This window comes from Passer domesticus, chromosome 4, assembly GCF_036417665.1.
Source record: "Passer domesticus isolate bPasDom1 chromosome 4, bPasDom1.hap1, whole genome shotgun sequence".
NCBI classification, from domain to species: domain Eukaryota; kingdom Metazoa; phylum Chordata; class Aves; order Passeriformes; family Passeridae; genus Passer; species Passer domesticus.
In genome coordinates, this window is record NC_087477.1 from 27,502,689 (window position 1) to 27,519,791 (window position 17,103).

Genomic DNA, 17,103 nt, shown 5'->3' on the forward strand with positions numbered 1-17,103 from the left:
GAATGCTATTTCTTGTTAGAAATAATAGATATTAACAGAAAAAAAAAAATTAAGTCAAAAGGAATAGTATATGCCCCTATTTTTCCAGCCCTATGACAATATTTTTCCCCCATAACTGCCACTAGCATTGCTAGAAATCACAGAATTTTGTTGCATCCTGCAGAAAGTTACCTTTCTAGAGCAACACTTCACAACTCTTACTCTGTAAGTCACCAATCCCATCCTACAAAACAGCAGTCACACTGATATCAAAAGTGTGAGTAAGACAAGCTTGGCTCTCCTATTAAAGACAAAAAAACCCACAGGAAAATTGTCAGCTTCTTACCGTTCTAGCTCAGAATATATTCCCAAGTCTCAGTCCACTGACATTCTAAAATATTTGCAGTATATAATGATATTGCCTGTAAAATCTGTGAGATAAATTTTAATCGTTTTTTAACACAAGGAACAATCTTATATTGATCAAAACTCATACACAGCATCATGGGATGTTATTCCTGGGGTGAGATGTTATAAATGCAGCAACTGAAGCAGAAAGACCAAATTATTTGCCCACAATTATTCATTAAATCAGTTGCAGAGTTGGTGCTGGAAAATAAGATCTTCCTGGGTCCCAAAGACATGTCCTAATTACAAATCATGATGACCTGCCCATGTTTGTCATGTATGAATGGTATAACCATGCAGATGTAGGAAGTGACTTTAACCTGACTGCAAAAGAAATGGAAGTAAACCTTTCCCTGGGGAGTTTTCAAATCACAGAAGTTTCCTGGTAAAGCTATTAATCCCTTATATTAAAAAAAAAAAAATAAAAAAAAAGAGAAAAAAAAAGAAGCAGTGTAATGCTGTACTATATCAAGGTAAAATTAGCACAAACTTCATTTTCAATGCAACAGAAATACAGTTAACACGTACCTCATTCTGGACACCAGGCTATAAACTAATGCAATGAAACCAGATTTTTTCCTTTCTGCTTTTTTTAAAAAATATATCTGCCAGGTATTTGATTCCCTCTCTAAAAAAGTTCTGATCTTTTCAGACTCTTATTCAAAAATCTCTTTGTAATAACCTCTTTAATGCCATCTATTTCTGCTATGCTTTGCAATATTATAAACCAAGGTTTGCAGGAAGAGGTAATGTCTTTTATTGGAACAAGTGTTAGGGATGGGAAAATCATCCAAGATTTCACATATGAAAGACAGGACGTCTTTTTGATGTAGACAGTATTAAAATTGAGCAAGGGCTCCCAGGTGAGTATCAATGAGTTAAAGAAGGAATTAAAATGTGTTTGTTTATTGAGAAGCCTTGAATTATGTTTTATTTTAGAAAGTTTGTATGTAAGCAAGCTTTCACAAAAGCATTAAGTAGTGTGAACTTTACCAACACTTTTTGTTAAACGCTTAATCCACACCCACATCAAAACAAAGACAGACAGCTGAGCTCTTTACATATGAGAAGGTGGCTTTTCACACATAGCCTTAACAGTAAACCTTTTGCCTTTTTTCACGGAAATACAAAGCTCCGAGATAATAAAGTTGTCTTAATTTACATTTCTCCCAAGAAGTGGAAATTACAAAACTACAGACAACAAACATTGGCTAATCAGTCTAGGGGAAAAAGGTCCGAAGGGAAAACTCAGAAATGGGTTTGTTCAAAAGCTACAACAGGCAGCGAGGACGTTGAGCTATGAATGCTTTTGTTTTGCTAATCTACCTAATGTTCCATTGAAAAAAAAGAAATCCTTGAATGAATGATTCCGACTTGTTCTACTGTGAATTGAGTGGCAGCTTCTTTAAAAAATTCCAATATTTAGTTTGTGTTTAAACAATTCTTCCTGAAGACCTTTTTTCAAACAGGTCTTTATATGGGAAAAACAACTTTTTATTTTGTAGACATCATGTGAGTAACTTTAATAAAAGTCAGCAGGGCCTTGCCTACTGTGAGATTTTTTTTGAACGTGTAACCCTTAATCAGGATTGCTGTCAGCTGTAGAGCCTGAGGAAGCTGTCATACAGACAATATTCAAATGGAGCTGTGTTTTTCCCACAGCGCTGTTGGAAGGAAACCCTTTTTCGTTAGCAAAGCCTGAGACACATCGGGATCCTGAACTGGAAACAGAAGGATGTCCCAGCCCAATAACACTTTCCAAGTGCAGTGTGTCCCCAGAGCTGGAACTGCACACCACCAGTGATTTTTAAATATCTTTCCCAAATATAGGTTAGAAGCGCTAAGAATTTGTGGGAAAGTTTTCCTTCGGAGTCAACCACGGCTTAATGTTTATTCATACGCTGTAGTAAGCAAATGAGAAACTAAGCACTTTGTAAATGCTGCATCATTTTGACTGCTTGATCCACTCCACTGACAGAACAGCTTGGAATAATTGCTGGCATACATAATATTTTCAAATGACAATTCTCCAAGCAAGTCAGGGCCTGAGCAAACAGCAGTGAAAGGTGAGATGATGCTGCCTACATGTTGAGCTGAATTCTAGACTATTAAATGCCACAGACAATTAAGATTTATAGTTGATGTTGTCCACAACATAAATGCATTCCTCTGCCTTCAGTACTTTCAGTTCCACAGTAGGTTCTGGTATCTGTCTTCTGCTGTAGTTTTACATGTGAAGGCTAATTTCTCTGCTCTACCCTTTCCCTGCCATTTGACCACAAGTGTTTTGAAACAGGCCCCAAACACTTTCAGTGCTGCCTCTACCAGCAGTTTTGATTGTGCATTGGTAGTACCACTCACGTTGCTGCTTCTGAGTCATGCCAGGAGTGGAGCAGCTTCAGCTCCAGGCTGTTGTGTATCTTCTCTTGTAAATCAGGCAGGATTACATATAGGGTTGCTCTGCTAATGAGAAAAACACTTCATCAAGAGTGACTGGCAGAAAACAATGGACAGCACTTTAAAGAAATTCAAGAGACAACAAAGTGTGGCCAATAAGGAAGGTCTAGGGCTTTCAGCAACCTTTCAGTACTACACTGATGCTAGGACACTGTCATGGGATTAGAATGGACATTTTCAATCACAGTCTATTTTGTTTTGGCATCTCAGGGTTTGGCTATCAAATTCCCAACATTTAGCTGCCACCATAATCAAAGAGCATCTTTTGTAGGAGCAGCCAGACAAGCAAAGATACAGCGACAGCAACAAGAGGGCAAGAGGGACCCACAGAGCAGAATTCTGGTCAATTCACGTGTAATGCCTGCAGATACTCTGGCTCAGAAAAAAAAAAAACAACTACAGCTGAGTGTTAGCATGTCACCTATGAGCAGCCTGTAGTTGCATGAGCAGCAATGTGGAGCTGGTCAGAGTCCCTGCAGGGATGAGTTGCACAGACACCAGGGAAAGATATCTGTCTGTAAAAAGGAGCCTGCACAGCACAGAGGATGAGCTGTTCTTATGTGTCTGCTTATACCCGGTTTCAGAATAAAAGCTTGGTACTGAAAGAACTTTCCCTCTTGCCAGAAAGAAGCACTTTGCATTTTTGCCCTAAATCTTCAAAGGTGTAATGCCTACAGAATTTGCCAATACATAAAACAGGTTCTGAAACCTTAACTTTTTTTTTCCAGTGTAGGAGAAGATCCAGTTTTCCTATGCTGTAATGCTGTTTGGAACAAGAGAACCTTGTAAGCAGTGATACCATAATACCACAATACAACACATAATGCGATTTTAGGTCCTTTGAATCTTGGACCTATATTACATAGGCCAGCCAGGTAGTTACTATCAGTGCTCTCTGCTCCACCTGGTCAAGCTACACCTTGTGTTGTACTCAGATTATCCTTCCTGATACCTATTAGGGAGTTTGCCACAGCCTCTTGCTCTTGTTGATAGCATCACAGATTGCCTTCCCAGCAAACTCTGTGGCATACAGGTATGTTTTTCTCTCCAGATCTAAGTTTCTGACAGAGGACCACAAATAACCTATTAAATCTCAGAAAAAGTCTGTGAGCAGTCTTCCATCTGAGTGATTTTTTTTAAATTATGCTATATTTTCAAGGCACTCTTCATAAGGAAAAAGACCAGAAGTATTTTAAAATGTCTTTCATCTTCCAGGCCTCACAAACTGGAGAGGATAGGCAGTCACAGGCTTTGGCACCCTACAAAATGCTAGCCTTTACTTGCAGCTGATACTTTATCTTCTTACTTTGACTACCAGCAAAGGTAATAGCTGTGATGCTAGTTGTAATGATTTTGCTGTCAGATGGAAAAAGCTTCCACAGCAGCACATCCAGTTTGAAGACCAATATGATCTAATCAATAATACATTAAAAAGATACCTATATGGCTAAAAAAAGACTAGGATTGACAGCTTTCTAGAGATGTCTTCCAGACTGCATTTTTTCTTGCACAAATTACCAATTAAAGTCATGCAGCTATTTCTCTTAAATAAACAGCCACTGACAGTGACACCTTGAAAAGCACTACCAACACCTCTATATAGAGCTCAGAGCATGCACACACCCTCTTTGCTAACTGCACACAACACTGTGACTCCTAGGGTTTAAGTACAACAGAGGAATCAATGGGATGCACACGGAGCGAGCACACTCCAGATGAGCAGCAGCTTGCTGGAATCCTGATACCTCCCACCTCAGCAATAATACATCTCTCCCCTCCCTGGGGTTACTAAGCTCTGAGAATGGGAGCTCTTTGTTTTAGCACAGTGATGGAATTCTGGTTTCAGGCTGAACCACTCTCCTCACGTAAGCTGCAATTATTTTGCAACAAGGCCCACTTTGGAGAGGGTAAAGAACATACCTGCTGCATTAATACATACAAGATTTTCCCTTTATCATTAGGAGTTTTGGAAAGCTGAAAGGTTACTGAACTTCTTAAGAATAACTAATAAAATTTCTCTTTATTTTTTGTCCTAATGGAAACAAAATCATTACAATCCCAGTGACTCCCTGCCCATCTTTCTGTCAACCTGAATACCTTTCACATCCATGTGGCTGGATTTGATAAAGCACAGAGATCTCAAGGCAGTTAGGTTCTATAAAGTTTTATGCAGAAAGGGAATGCACACAGGGCAAACACTGAAAATATTTCGCTATGTATGCCTATCAGGTATGTGTCAGGGAAAGGCAGAAGCATAAAATTATTAAACATCTGGGAATCCAGAGAGTCCTCCTTTATGGATATTGTCCTGAAACTATGAGAAAAACAAAACTCAATCAGACCTTGCACATTCTTGGACATTCTGTCAAACAACAAGATGCAAACCGAGTGGAAAATGGAATACATCCCCAGACCAGCCCATCTCATTCCAGTGCTTGGCCTACATAACAAAGTCCTTGTTTTCCTGGGTTTTGACCTTGAACAGTCAGGTTTATCTTACCAGGTTCCGTTTGGCCTTGGCACACCAGCTGTCTGAAAGAAATTCTAAATCCAGTCTGCAATGACTCTGTCCTGGCACATCATACCCTGGCCTAACATCTGAATGGGGCAACAGGGGTGAACTGTTTAGAATGCTCTAGTACACTGATGCCAGGGTCACCTGAATTTCCAGCTCCTTTTGAATGTGATGGCACACAAGCTCAGACAATTAACAAGCTCAAACAATTAACAAGGTAGTACTGTCTGTTGGCTTATTGTCTTTATCCTAAGCATTTCTGACTGCCCACTGCTGCTCCAAAATGAAAGTTAGGCTACACAGATTCATTTGTCTTCATGTGAATAGTTCTTATGTTCAGGTACTCTAACTGTATTCTAAACTACTTCCTAGCTCTTCATCAACCTCTAGTTTTAGCAACACTGTCCAGAGTCTGTGTCGTAAGCTGTGGCCAGCTTATGACACAGACTCTGTTGTCCCCAGCATCAGAAGGCCATGAACCTCTTGGAGTGAGTCAAGAGGAAGGTGATGAAGATTATTGGAGAGCTGGAGCACCTCTCCAGTGAAGACAGGCTGAGAGCTGGGGCTGTTCAGCATGGAGAAGGCTCCAGGGTGATCTCATTGCAGCCTTCCAGTATCTAAAAGGGGACTTATAAAACAGATGGAGAGCAACTTTTTACATTACAGTGATAGGACAGGGGAATGGTTTTTCACTAAAAGAGCAGAGATTTAGATCGGATGTAGGAGGAAATTCTTTACTCAGAGGAGCAGGTTGCCCAGAGGCCCCATCCCTGGAAGTGTTCAGGTGTTGGTGGGGGGCCCTGAGAAACTTAATCTAATGGGCAGCCTCCCTGCCCATGACAGGGGTGGGTGGAAATAGAAAATCTTTAAGTCCCTTCTCCCCAAACCATTCTCCACATAATTGATACGTGCTTAATAAAAAATAGTGCACTGTATGTGATGGTGGCCGGTGTGAAGAGAAGCACCTTTCCAGAATGTCACTGTTTTTAAATGATCCAGGCTTTGAGCTAATATTTGTTCCTAGCATAAAGAGATTTGGCGTTTGCATTAATATATTTCTTCCTTTTAAAATTTACTTTATGCAAGCAAGTAGAAGCTTTTAATCAGACAAGGCAATAAAACATGGGCAAAGCATGGACAACACTGCAGGACTGTACAGGAAAAGCAAATAGAGCAGCTATTCTGGAATGGTGGTGTAAGCCTGGAATGACTCCCTACTGTGACATTTTTATTCCACAAAATCATTGATTTATTTTGGATGACAGTTCACATATGCACAATTATTCTGAAGAGCTATTCTGGCCAACGACAGCATGATTTTCAGAGCCATAGGCAGTTTTATTGCTGTCCGGGTCACTTCAAAATCTGTGGGAAAATCATGGTTTCAGCCTCTCAAATCCCAACACAGGCTAGAGCAGTATGAAGTATTTTCCTTTATGTTAGCAGAATTTTATTTCAACTTCTTTAAAAACGTAAAAGCCCTTCTTACAATCTATTTGTTTTAAATGGAGATTAAAACCAAGAGAACATAAGATGGAAAGCATTCATAGATTTTTCCTCTTCATATTTTAACCAACTGAAGAATTAATAAAACTTTTATAAACTTTCATTAATGTTTTATACTGAAAATAAAAGTGATTGTGTGCATGTGTGAAAGAGTACAGATTTTCAAGATCACTTAATCTTTCTGACAGTTTTTTCAGCAGGTCCCTGAATAGGCCTAGAATCTTGAACAATTTTCAGCTGCTGAGCCACAAAAATGCTGGAACTTGTGGAATTCAAGATGTCTCTGGGTGGCTTCCAGAGGGTCATGGAGAGATAAGGAGTTAAAACCGGCAAATAAAAGTTTGCTGGGCAGATAGCTGCACTGCCATAAGGAGCATTTTGTGAATCTGCAAATAGGGAGGCTGATATAGACTGTTATCAACAATTAAAGGGGAACCATCTGTGCCTGTACAAGGTCCATGTACAGAAATATCTGGAGAAGTTTGCAAAGTCATTGTTGTGTGTTGGCCTTGAATCCTACCAGTATCAATTAAAATATCAATATTGTTAGAGAGCTTATCACTACTACAGTTATCAGTTCTAGTTGGGACATAACAAAATTATTTACTGCTTATTCAGGAAAGTGAACATTTTGGACTTTAACCTACCGGGTTTATTCTTTTTAAGTTCTAACACCATATAGACAATGAGTTTTAAAAGCCACATGATTAAGTTAAGGGTTGAAGTGATAAAACAAACAGAAAAATACCTGTCATAAAGAATCTATATGCTTAAGTTGTTCTATATATACAGATGTTCTTCTCAGAGGCCACAGATGTATTTATACCAAAATTTCTGTGACTATCAAACAAGTTTCATCTCTTTCACAAATATTTGCATTCACTTGTTTTGAAAAAATGAAATAAAGAGAAAAGGTAGTAGCAGATGCCAATGCCACAGCTAGGAATAAACTCCTCTGTACTTGGGAACATCTTCAAAGGTGCTAAGCTTTAACTTTAAAACACTAGAATGGTTATATTGTTTCCATTACCTGTGGCACATAACCAAACTCAACAATAAGGTTAAGCCTGTAACAGCCAACCAGGCATCCCAATATTTTTAGATACATAAATTACATAATGTCAAAAAGCTCTTGCAAAAAAGAAAGAAAAAACCAAAACCAAAAAACCAACACAAACCCCAAAAACAACAACAACAAAAAAAAAGAGCTATCATGAGTGTGAAAGTGGATTTTGCATAGGATTAACTGCTTAGAAAAGCTCAGAGTGAAAAGCATATTAATCCTAATATAGCTAAGAACTTCATCTCCTATTGAGCAAATAATTAAAAAAACCTGCCTGAGATCAACTGGAGCTAATGACATTAGATTTAAAATGTTTAAGTTTATACTCAGATTCATATTGTTTTCTGAATTGGTATCATTGATAGCAAGGGAATTTGTTTAAAAGGGAGAGAAATAAACCCTTCAATCTTATGGATGCAAATCCTCTCTGTAGTTTACCTTTCACTTGAGCTGAATAAGGTGCAGAATAAACCAAAACTTATTTGTACAATTATTGAAAGTGAGCAGTGGTATCAGAAACACACATCCAGAGACAGAAATAGCTGTCAGGTAATTTAGCTGTGTCATGCAGAACTCGTATCCATACATTTTTTTTTTCTTTATAATGATAAATATTCTTTTAAACTGCTTGTTCGGAGGATAAGAGGAGACCTTGGCCCTTCTGATTCCAAACAATTTAAAAAGTCACTAGACTTTGTTTCCAGTTTCATGCAGCCATAGGAATAGCAGTTGCTAATAATCTTTTCTACTAAAATCTTTCTTGCAGCCACTTTGTGCTATTTCAGTTTATACAGGACTTAGATACTGTTCTAAGAAAATTCTTAGGTATTCTGCTTTAAATGAAAAATTTTTACCATATGAAACAGAAGTCTGTATTTCTGGTTGTTTCCAGACTTGTCAGTGTAGCTCTCTCCTCAGTGTAGTTCTTTTTGTAATAAACACTTCAGTGTTTATTGTATACTGTTTTTCTTAAGTAATTGTATATTGTCATTCTTAAGCAATTATGTAAAAATTAACATTAAGAAAGGATACTGATAGTTGGAAAGTGTACCTAAGGAACTGTGTATTACTGCCTCAAGCTACCTTAGGCGGAGCATTGGCTCTAAATCTCAAAAATTACATTACCAGTGTTAGTATTTTTACAAGATTTGTTATACATTGATTATCTGAGTAGAGCTGGAAGCCACTGAAAGAGGAGATAGAAAGAAATGTTATTGCATCTTGTGTAATTCATCAACCTCCACTTATCCCTGTATCTCTTGACTTGCAGAGCACTGGAAAAGGCAGTCAGTCCCTCTGAAGAAAACTGAGAACATATGTACATGGCATATAGAGAGCAGGTAAGCTGAAGAGTGATATATTACTGTATTCAGATGGGAAAAAAGACCCCAAGACATTGTAGTACCTAGACAAAGGAAGTTTTACAACCACAGATAACATACACCCAGATCTATGATGCATCTAAACATTTGTTGCAGGTGCAACAAACATTATGTTTGCAAGATGGAGAAGCTCCATAGAAAATTTCAGTTTCTAAGAGATGTAGACTAAGTACAAAAAAACAAAAAAAGGGGTAGAAGTATAGTTGTATGGAAAAGGTGGTATTGCCAGCCAAAATGTGCGGGGCTCGTGGTCTCTCTAAAACTTGACACAGCAGCAGTGGTGTTAAGCAGGGGTGCTCCCCATCACATGCAGGTTCCACTCACACGGTCACCAAAGTGACTGCTCTGCTCGGAGCTCTGGCTCTCCAGTGACACCACCCAGGGTCTGAGTACCTAACACAGGCATCCTGGTGGGATAAACCACCTACCTTCTAGGTGTTGGGAAGGCTGAGCTAGGCCTTCATGGCTAAATAGACATCCTTTAGTACACAGCAGACTGTTTGACATCAGTTATAAGAAAGGAAGTGTATGGCTGCATCTTTGCTCAGTGACTTCTATATACAGTGAATGCTGGATTAACCCAAGTGCTCCTTCTGTTATGAATTCCAGTTATTTGTCTCACTCACTAAAGTAAGCTCTTGATTTTCTCCTGTTCACCAAGACTGACTTGCAAGATAGTTCCTCTATCACAGAATTCCTTCAAGATGTATTTTCATAGTCTTTTTTTCAGAGTAGCAGCCTACAATAAAGAATCTGAGAATTTCAGGATCTATTAGGTTGGAAAAGACCTCCGAGATCATTGAGTTCAACCTCTGAACACCACCACGTCAACCAGACTATGGCACTTTTCTTAAACAGCTCCAGGGATGGTGATTGCACCATGTCCCTGGGCAGTTTATTCCAATGTTTAACCACCCTTTCTGTGAAGAAATTCCTCCTGATGTCTAACCTGAATCTCCCCTGGTGCAGCTTGAGACTATGTCCTTTCATCCTGAATGAAGTAACCCACACAGGTATATTTAGTTTACCAGGCGTGTTACAAGCAACAATAATATACTTGCCAGTTAGCTCAAATATTGTCATTTTACCAAAGAATAATCTACTGCAAGCACATGAATAGACTTAATCTCTAGCCATGTTAAAATCTCAGGAATTATCACACAAGAGCTATGATGTAGTCACCATCACAGAAACAAGAAGGGAAAGTAAGGAAATTGTCTGTTTTGTTAAGGACACCTGGAAGTCTGTCATAAATAAAAAAATCAAAAAGAAAATTTTGAAGAAAAATATTAGACTGATATCCTTGAGGAGGGCAAATTTAGTAAGCAGCACTACCACAACCTCCTTTCTCCTAACCAGTAGGCCTCAATTATAAAGATAAAGCACTTTGCACTCTCCTGGACTCCAGCTACATCTCTCCTCTAACATAGTCTGTCCCCTGATGTGAGAAAAAAAAAATTACCTTGTGCTCATGTGTAAAGGGCTCAACTTCTTTAACACTTAAGCTTCAAGAGACACTTTATAGAGATAAGAGATTTTTTCAGAGATACTTACTGGGCTTCCCTCACAGCAGCAGCTCTGTCCTTCCACCCAAAACTATAAAAAGTGCTGAGACTCGTGTCCTGACCACTGCTGTGAGCGAGGCCAATAAATAGCCCCTGGGATTGGGTTCCTGATGAGGTAAACTGCTGACACACAGCAGCCTGCCTCTCCTCACACTGCTGGGACGCACACAGACGGTGAGGCAAACTGCTTCCAAATAGCAGCCTTATGCTCACCGACTCCCTGCTTTTCAGAATCTATTTTCCCTCAAGAATAAGTGTTTTTTTAAATACTTGCAGCTTTTCTACTTGAAGGAGAGCATCAAGAAAGCCTGTCAGCAATTTACTGTGAGGACAGAGGGGAAGGGAATTTGATTTTTCATAGCAGATCATCATCAGCTATCACACACTTTATGTGCTGGCAGGTATCAGGCTGGAAACAAATTAGTGTTATTTTATCACAGAGCTCTAACTCAGCTCCTTAACAACATGGCCCCACTGAAGTAGCTGCTGAGTAGAAGGCCATGATTTGGACTGTGCTTTTTAGATTTTTATATACAAGCAATTCAGGACAATAGGAGCAAAAACCTGCTTTCTGTACAACTACTTGGTATTAGCTGCATCTATGCTTACAGAAGAGAAAGTTGGCAGAGCAGTAAAAGCATACATGTGTACATTATTCATGCACATTTATCTGTCAGCAGATACAGTCAAAATCCTCTCGATAACCACTTTCAATATTGATTAAAATAGTGTGCATGTTTTACCATAACTGGAGACAGTATTTTATGCATTCAATAAGCAACACTTGATAACTCACCAGTGATATAGACAAGTTTATTTAAAAGACAGAGCAAAATTTTGGCTTCCTTGAAGTTTCTTTATGAGCATCATAGGAATTTTACTTCTAAATTGCCAAGGTGCTGCAGCTCTATATTGACAAGTCTCCTAATTCAAATTCACTAGACCGTATTTATTTGGTGTGCTAAAGGAGACTAATGGTTAAAGCACTCACGTCTCATTGTAGCTGAGGGAAAGCATCAGAGCTCTATACTTCACAGATTTCTGGGAAGCTAATAAGATGTGTGGCTGAGGCTGTAAGCCAAGAAGTGGGCAAATGGCAGCAGAAAATCATTTCAAGTTACTTCAGGATCTTTGCTGAGTCATATCAGTTTCAGTGTCAGTGTGAGCAAGTCTGTGTGGATTCCACATCACACTAAAACTACCAGAAGGCATTTTTTGCCTGCCTTTAATATTTTTATAGATAATTTACAACATCTGCCTGAAAAAAAACACCACAAGAGATTGAAAAATTCAGACTCAAGATGGTGTGTTTGAATATCTAATGTAGCCATGATTTGACAGATCCAAATCCAATTGCCTTGTACCATTACTGAAAAGCAATATTCTCTTAACAGTCTGTATGGTAAATGGTGAAATTATCATCAATACAGACAGAACCACTGTAGTATAAAATTTCTGCTAATTCCTTTCCATTTTTTGATGTAGCAGCTGATGAGTCTGTTTTTCTCATCCATGCCTCACCTCTTTTAGGCCTAGAGAGTGGCTCAAGGAACTTCCCTTCTACAAGGTGGATGGACAGAATACAAACTGATTTATTTATCAGACAAAGCACTGAGAGGCACTTTCACACAGAGAAATTAATTCTGGATCCCATTTTTCCTCTCTGCTCTCTTCACTGCTCCATGAAAGGAAAAGAGACCATGCCTACCAAGCAGCAAATTATAATAACCATGCTCAGCTCAACAGCGTTTTATCATGGATTTGGTTGATAGATTTGGTCAAAAGGTCAAACTACTCCCATGGAGAACAAAGGTGGCAACTCTCTATCATCTGTGACAGAAACAGACACAATTCTCACCTTAGCTTTGCCTGCTTCCCGTGGGCCAGCATTGCCCCAGACATCTCTAGGTAGCTCTCACCTGTACTCTCCTTAACCAGACAAACTTTTCCATGGTGTGAAATGGACAGAGATAAGCCTTTGCTTCACTGGCACATCAAAGCAGACCTGCAACCCACCTTTTTTGCTGCAACCCTTTCAATAAATTCCAGTTTATGTAGTTAATGGATGAACAGAACCAGCTCTGTCATTGATATGACAGAGATGTGTTATGTACTCATTTGCAATATCAGTTCTGTAGGGCTTTTTATTTTACTGTGACTTTTTTCTTTTTTAAAAAACCAGTATATTGAAAATTTATGCTTGGTATATAAAACCACTTTATGGGATCATAATTTTAACAGAGCTCCAAAATAAAGTTTTGCCAATGAAAAAGAGTAAGTCTATCAGGGAGAAATAAACATATTCTCATGCTCACTGCTATAATTTCTATTGTCAGAGAGCTTCCTGTATCTCTAGATCATAAAGACTTAGAACAATATAGCCTAGGACTTAGTGGTAAAAAGATTTACTGTGTCATCCTACTCACCACAACAGCGTGCTTTGTTCAGTCTAGAGGCTTCTTCCACTTCACTCAGAATATCTTGTGAACTAAAATAACTCGGAGTAAAAAAAAATACTAGGCTGTATGCTGCAGTTTATCCCATCTGTTTCTAATTTAATCATACTAATTAGCTGAGCTATCATAAATACATTCTCCTTCTGTCATCGCTGTTCACATTCTCCATATTTATCTGCAGATGCCAGGAGCACTTATTTGTTCCTGCTACACGGTAAACATTGTTGTGTCAGGAACCCTGCTGTGATAAAGCTTCCCTGACAAACAGCCACCCTCAGGGAAAAAACCAGTGCCCAGCTCAGTAACAAGTGGTAACAGGCTATCAGGTGGTGACAAACACTCCAAGGTTTTACATCTAACAGTTTGTCACACTTCAGCAGTTCAAAGCAAAGATTTTCAGGAGCCCAGGACTAATCTTAACTATTTAAAAAAAATCTTTATTGGCATATTAACTACGTGGTTTAATTCTGTGTTATCTATTATGTGCAGGGAAACAGCAAATGCAAGAGGGAATGTGATTACATGTGGTACTATTTTTGCAGTCAGGTAGAGAGGAACAGTGCCCCTAAACAGACAAAATCTGCAGCCAGTCCAAAAAAAAACCCCAAAAAACAAAAAAACAAAACCAAGAGTATTCTTCAAATCTCTTGAACATATACAGGAAAACATTTAATTTCTATTTCCTGTTTGTTGATATTTCATAAACTATAATTAGATTGTCATAAGGATGCCTGTTGTTAAAAATGGGTAAATAAATAATTTAAATCAAATGTTCAATGTCAGATTTTGAGGTTTTATGCAGTCCCACTGTAATCCAGGTCATGGATTAGAAGATACACTTTTCTAACAAAGAAGTAGATTCTGCATAATTTAGAAGAGTTTTACCCAGAACTATATTCTCGGATAAAGATGTGTAAATTCCTCAAAATCAAAGGGAACTGATACCCAGGAGGGCAAAGCAGACAAAACAGCCCATCAGCAACTCAACCACATGAAAGACCACAAAGAAACTCCAAAGCCACCCACGCAGCTGCCTGAGGAGTCTGTCAAGGAATGAGAGGCTCTTGTTCAGCTCATGTTGCTGCTGGAAATGTGTTTGAAGAGCTTGGCAATACCGCTGGATTTTACAAGTGGCACACAAAGATGAGAAAAATGAAATCAGATTGAATTACGTGCTGCAGTACACTGGCGGTGTCACATCTCAGCTAACTACAATGTAATTTAATTTACAAGATAATGGAACGATCTCCTGCATTTGCTACTTCCAGAGGGGCAACTGACAAACATCCACAGTGTAAGTACCAACTTAACTAGACAGTCACCTAAAAGGCAAAGAAGATAGAATCCTTTTCTAGTATATTAAACTGTAGTTATTTTTTTATCTATTCTAGATACCTAGAAAGCCTCCATTTCTGAAAAATGAGTACCAGGCCTTGAACATCAGAGATCTATAAAACCAGAACTGAAAGGGTGAAGAATCAATCCCTTTTTTTCTGCATCCTTCTGAAACTACCAGCACATATTGGCAAAGTAACAGAATAACAGCTATTGTATCACTTGTTATTGCTTGCTACCTCTTTGGTTTGTATAAAGCCGACAGAAATCCTCCTTCTTACTGTCCTTTTACTGACAAACCTGGAGATACTCCTTCTCAATATTCTGCTTTCTTCAGTGAGGAAGAAAGATGGCAAGAGACCTAAATTTTCAAAATATTTGTCAATAACCATTCCAAATAACACATCTTAAATTTTGTTCTCTACTACATCAACATAGCTGGTGAAATGTGAAGAAAGTTTTTGATGAGAAAACACTTACTTTAAACAAATTATTTTAGATGCCTTCAGTTTGCTGCAAGGAGTAGAAGGGAGAATGAGGCAAAACCTGGAACAGTGAAGGCATTTTTCTTCAACACTTGTTAAATGCTCCCTTGTTTTGTTCATGTTGTCAATCTGTAGTAAAATGAACAGGATCTTAAATACACATGGTGAAGACTGTGAACTCCTTATTCAGTCTCTGTTTAATCTTCCACAACACTTTTTGTTTAAATTTGTGAGTGACTCATAGCGGTGGCTTCAGCCAAGCTTAGCACAGACAGACTTTGTGCGTGCCCATACAAATACTGATGAGTCTGTTCCCACTGTTGGCTTGTAGGATTCCCACTATCACTATCTTGAGCTTTTTGGAGGAGAGATTATTCTTTGTATAGGCCTCTGCCAAAGTGTCTCATATTCTGGTGTTGGGAGTAGTTGGAGACAAAAGTGTCTATATGTTCATTTTCATTTATGACCTAATATTGCAGATTACTTTTTATATTAACTCAATTGAAACATTTATCCTGTGAATTATACTTTTATAGGCCTCTGCAAAATATTCTTTTATTTACAGTACCTTTTAAAACAAATTTATGTTGCAACAACATTCTCAAAAAAAGAATCTACTCGCATGCCATTGCTCATTGCTCCACACAGTTAGGGGACTTCTGTGACTTCCCTCCTTATCAGACCAGTGCTCCAGACCCTTCCCCAGCTCCACTGCCCTTCTCTGGGCTCGCTCCAGCCCCTCAGTGACTTTATTTAGTGAGGAGCCCAGAACAGGACACAGAGCTTGAGGTGAGGCCTCACCAGAGCCCACTCCAGGGGGACAATCCCTGCCCTGCTCCTGCTGGCCAGGATGATGCTGATCCAGGCCAGGATGCCCTTGGCCTTCCTGGCCACCTGGGCACAGCTGGTTCATGGTCAGGGATTGTTGAGCACCCACAGGTCCTTTTTTGCCAGGGAGATTTCCACCTGTGTCTTAAAAAAGAAAAAGCCCACATGATCATTATATTATACAGAAAGGATTCTACTCCAGCTCACTTTTTTTTTTTTTTTTTTTTTTTTTTTTTTTTTTTTTTTTTTTTTTTTTCTGTGAGGGATTCTTCTCTTCTAGTGAGATGGTTTTAAGCCACATCCATTTTGTCATCTGGCCTGTTTCCTGGCTGCTCCAGTGCCTAGGTCAAGCCTGAGGGAAGCTGTGGAAATGCATACCTTCAGGCAGAGCAGGATCTTTCCTTTTGGCACCAGCCCTGAGTTTAGGTTAGTGAAGTGATCCTGGCACCAGACTTGAGGATTCTGGTGGCTTATTATTAAGTGCACCAGCAGTAGTGAAGTGTAGCAGGGTTTAGTTGTGCTTGAAGTTTCACAGCAGTTCAGTAGAGTGCTCTGAAACACCCTTGTATATTTAAAGTCAAAGAGCCAGCCAGTTATTAATCTTGCCTTAAACGTCTTTAAATATGCAAGACTGTGTCATATACTGAGGCACCATGGGAAAGCATATGCACTTTAGGATTGGGATAGGATTGAATTAACCAAATTTGACATCAAAATTGAGATGGGGAGTTGGCTATGTTGGAATACCATCCTAAGAGCTTTTGCTTTCGTTTTGATGTAAACTCTGACCCTTTTTACTGGTTTTCCCTTGCACTGAGCTGCATCTGATAACAGGACACTTCTAAGCTCAAGATCTGCCTCAGTGAAAAGCAGACTTGTTGAGTTTGTATTCAGGGAATTAATTAAAGTCAGGTGTTTTCCTGAAGAAACTTGGTAGTGGCAGCTCTGATTTCATGTTACACATTTCAGGACCTTTTTCTTGGCATTTATGCAAGTAGACTAGCGCTTTCCTTGTCTATAAGGAGACTACTGTTACCTAGAATGGAGTTGGAGAGCTGAAGATTTTCCTGTGTTTAGATGAAAGATCTAAGGTAGATAAATTATGAATTGTAAACCTTAATTTC

The 17,103-nt window shown here is 38.9% G+C and overlaps 1 protein-coding gene and 1 long non-coding RNA gene across 2 annotated transcripts in view; one reads left to right on the forward strand and one right to left on the reverse strand.

The window, feature by feature from the left end:
- SMAD1 (SMAD family member 1) overlaps nucleotides 1-13,400 on the reverse strand; it is an 81,014-nt gene extending 67,614 nt beyond the window's left edge. Inside the window, exon 1 of the mRNA XM_064416728.1 lies at nucleotides 13,302-13,400. The gene's annotated coding sequence lies outside the window, so the exon portion shown is untranslated. The remainder of the gene's footprint in view (nucleotides 1-13,301) is intronic.
- Nucleotides 1-15,309, forward strand: part of LOC135298793 (uncharacterized) — a 41,332-nt gene extending 26,023 nt beyond the window's left edge. Inside the window, exons 5-7 of the long non-coding RNA XR_010360821.1 lie at nucleotides 9,199-9,268; nucleotides 12,406-14,625; nucleotides 14,723-15,309. This is a non-coding gene — a long non-coding RNA (uncharacterized LOC135298793). The remainder of the gene's footprint in view (nucleotides 1-9,198; nucleotides 9,269-12,405; nucleotides 14,626-14,722) is intronic.
- The last annotated feature ends 1,794 nt before the right edge of the window (nucleotides 15,310-17,103 follow it).